Source organism: Cornus florida, unplaced genomic scaffold (assembly GCF_030987335.1).
Source record: "Cornus florida cultivar Cherokee Brave unplaced genomic scaffold, ASM3098733v1 CherokeeBrave_3.0.0_Hap2_Chr02, whole genome shotgun sequence".
Classification (NCBI taxonomy): Eukaryota; Viridiplantae; Streptophyta; class Magnoliopsida; order Cornales; family Cornaceae; genus Cornus; species Cornus florida.
The window spans coordinates 41,373,337-41,377,347 of record NW_026775572.1 but is presented as its reverse complement, the minus strand read 5'-3'; the positions used below and the strand labels follow the sequence as shown (position 1 = coordinate 41,377,347).

Sequence of the window (4,011 nt, the reverse complement as noted above, 5' to 3'; positions counted from 1 at the left end):
AACATATATCTCTAACCTTGTGATGTGTTTGGTTGTGAGCTTAAAGAAATGATTAATGGCTTAATTTGATATGTTGTGCTATCCACTATGTTGCTTAGACAATATATGCTTAATTTGTCATCCATGCATGTTGAAACAACCGCACACACATTCTTTGTTGCAATATATATTTTTCCCCTCATTAATCATTCATTAAGGGTGTAGAAAAGCTATGCTTAGTGGTGATCTCTAAACCCCAAGATCTCTCTCATATTTTCTCTCCATTACATTTAATTGCCTACTTTAGTTTAAATTGCATCTTAGTGTAATTCAACCACCAACCAATCTTTTGATCACTCGACCTACTAACCCTAATCTTGATTCCTCAACCGTGTACGACCCACCAATCCCTTGGGACGATCCCTACTTGCCCTAGCTATATATTTCGCTCTATACCAATATCTTTTGGCATCACACAAACTATTAGGTTTCGAGGTTGACAATCCGGGGCACACCAAGTTTTTGGCGCCGTTGCTGGGGATTGATTGAAGGCAACGTCGTATTTGTGGAATCAATTAGGAATTAATACTCTTTTGATCGTGTCTTTACTTTGTTTTCATTTTTATTTTGATTACTGATTGTGTTGGTTCTTGTTTGACTAGGTGCATTGAGCAAGAAAGTGAGCAAAGGAACATCCAAGCAAAGGAGCTAAGCAAAAGAAGGAAAAAGCTAAAAATCTAAAAATTTGCAAAGCTAAAATTGGAGTTGAAGTGCTAAAGGACGTTTGTGAGCTTTTCCTTACTCAACCCTTAGTTAAATCGCCGGCCCGCGTGGAGGCTTGTATTTCAATTCTTAGATAAATTGTGAGCCCGCGTGGAGGCAATTTATTTTTCTTTGCATATTTTTGAAAGCATGGGAGTATAGGAACATTGTATGTGAAAGAAGTTTGTTGTTGATTGATTTGTTGTAAAGGTGAAGTGTTTGTTCATTACTTATTGCTTGTTGTGTTGCAGTGTGCATGCATGGTCGTAGATTATTGAGACCCACTCTTGTCCCTTTAAATTTTCATCTTGAATCCATTATTCGAAACCCTAGGGGAAGAGGAAGTTCTAGTCAATCCATTTTATCAATGGAAGGACATAATGAAGACCATGTGGAGGACCTTGGTCACATAGACCAATAAGGCATCATCCACCCCAATGTGTATCATGATAACATGCAAGTACCATTAGGCATACTGAGGCCATTCGTTCATCCACCACAACAACAAGGCCAAGTTCCATTGGGAATGCCAAGGCCAATGTATGCTCCACAACCACCCATCATCCAAGGAAATCAAGGTGCCCATGTTGCACCTCCAATTGCTAATCCTCCCCTTACTTTAAGAGATCACTATGTGCCTAACGAATATAATGCACCCACATGCATTCAATTGCCACCATTTAGCACACCACTATGAAATCAAGCCACAAACCATTCAAATGCTTCCTAACTATCATGGACTTCCAAGTGAAGAACCTTACAAGCATTTGGATGAGTTTCTTAAAGTATGTTCCACCGTAAGATACACGGACATGCCGGAAGCGGTCTTAAGGCTTAAACTTTTTCCATGCACCCTCAAAGACAAGGCAAAATATTGGTTTAACAATCTTAGGCCTTTTTCAATAACTTCTTGGCCATAAATGCAACAAGAGTTCTTGAAGAAGTACTATCCGGTTTCTAAGACCAATGTCATGAGAACTTCAATTAGGGAATTTTCACACGGGGATGGGGAAACGTTCCATGAGGCATGGGAACGCTTTAATGAATTACTTAGGAAGTGTCCACATCATGACATGCCCAAATGGCAATTAGTTCAATATTTCTTTGAGAGCTTACTGGATAATTACAAGGGCATGGTTGATGCTTCCATGTGTGGCTCTTACATTGAAAGGCATGAGGATGACGTGTGGCGTCTTTATGAGAGCATGAGTGAAAATTCTTTGCATCGAACTTTATCTTCGAAGAATGGTAAAAATTCTAGTGGTAGGAAGAGTGTTGGCTTACATCAAATCGACCACTCTTATGAAATTGCTACCAAGATGAAATCATTATCTCAAAGGTTTGATCAATTCTTGATTAACCAAAACTCGGTAAATCAAATATCTTCCATCCCTAACCATTCCTATCATGTATCTTATGAGACATGTATGACTTGTTCAAGTGTTTTACATTCTACTTCCAATTGTCCCCATGGACATGTGCAAAGTGAGCATCATGAACAAGTAAATGCAATATTTGTGATTTAAGGGAACAATCCTTATGGCAATCACTATAATCCTAGTTGGAGAAATCACCCTGATGAGCGCTGAAAAGTGCGTATTTAAACCCCTTAACCTTAAGCATTCTAGCACCTTTATCTATCTTACTCTACTGTTTTAGATTGATTTCGTATTATTTCCATTTTCAGGCACTTATCCTGAAAATAAGCTAACTCAGCCAAATAAGAGCTTAATTGAAGCAATTTTGGGATTAAACAAAGAAAGGAGCAAAGTGGAGAAAGAAGAAAGCAAATGAAGCTAAAGGTGGGAAACAACAAAGTTCGATCGATCCAACTTCAAGGTTCAATCGATCAAACACTGATCGATCTCAGCACTTCAAGATAGATCCAAGCCTTGGCCTAAAAGCAAAAAGTCCAAAGTTCGATCGATCCAACACTACCCTTCGATCGATCGAATACTTTTGTCCTTATTCAAATGATTGATCCTATCCACAGCTGTACCACCCACTAACCACTTTTGTCCTTTTCCCAAAAATATCTCCCAAAATATCTCAGATTTGTCTTTTCCCAAAAAGCTCAACCAGTTGGATTAATCCAGCCTAAGTTTAATGGATCTCAGCCAGTTCGATCGATCCAAGTCCAAGGTTCAATTGATCGAACTTCCTTTAGTGCGAAAAAGTTAAATTTCCAGCTTGTGCAATCCGTCCTCTATCCAATCATTAGAGAATATTCTTTGCACGACTCCAGCTCATTTTGTGTGTCACTTGATCTACTTGTAAAAGGAATATGATGCACTTTTTGAGACATATACAATTCTAGGGTTTATTCTCTTGGAGAGCAAGCTTAGAGGAGGAGGAGGCTTTAGACACCATTGGAGACTCTTCATCAACCAAGGAACAAATCTCTTCCATGGAGTTAGCCCTTGAGGGTTGGAGCAACATCACCATGAGTGGCTAGACATCCTCTTGGGGCTAGAGTTAGCCCCAAGCATGCTTTCTATATCTTAATCTTGTGTATTATTGAGGGATTAGTGTTGTAATACATGTTTTGACACTTATATATATATAGATCTTGTTTATTCAATGATTTATGTGGTTTAATACTTCCAATTGATTATTTCATTATATCTATATGTCTATGTATGCTAGAATAGATGTTCATGTGTTTGCCTTTATTTCTTATGTTATTGATGCATGTCTATGTGTATTAATGCTATAGATTTAGAGATTGGCAAAACATTGTGCTTAAAAGAATGCTCTTGTGATTTTCTAGATGGTCTATGCTCATTTCTTGATGGATTATACCTCTCCCTTAGCTTAATTAGTTTAATTTCATGTCATTAGCTTAATTGTAGTGTAGTGGTAGCATAGTTGTTAGATGAGAGGACAATCCATGCTAGTTATTTGATATTCTATATTTTGAATGCAAGTAGCATATGTTTCTAACCTTGTGGTGCATTTGGCTTGCGAGCTTAATGGAAGGATTAATGACTTGTTAGATATGTTGTGCTTTTCACATGCTATTTAGACAATATATACTTAATTGCTAGATATATTGTGCTTTTCACATGTTGATTAGACAATGTATGCTTAATTAGTCACCATTGCTTGTTGAATCAACCAAACACACACACACACCAATATTGCAACACACATTACCCTCATTAGTCACTAGTTAGAAGTGTAGAAAAGCATTACTTGGTGGTGACCTCTAAACCCCAAGATCTCTCTCTTTCTTACTTACTCTTTATTGCATTCAATTATTTAGTTTAA

General features: G+C 37.6%; 1 pseudogene; it reads right to left on the bottom strand.

Annotated features, from left to right (window-relative positions):
* Positions 1 to 1,717: 1,717 nt before the first annotated feature.
* Positions 1,718 to 1,816, bottom strand: LOC132297737 (small nucleolar RNA R71; annotated as a pseudogene).
* Positions 1,817 to 4,011: the final 2,195 nt, after the last annotated feature.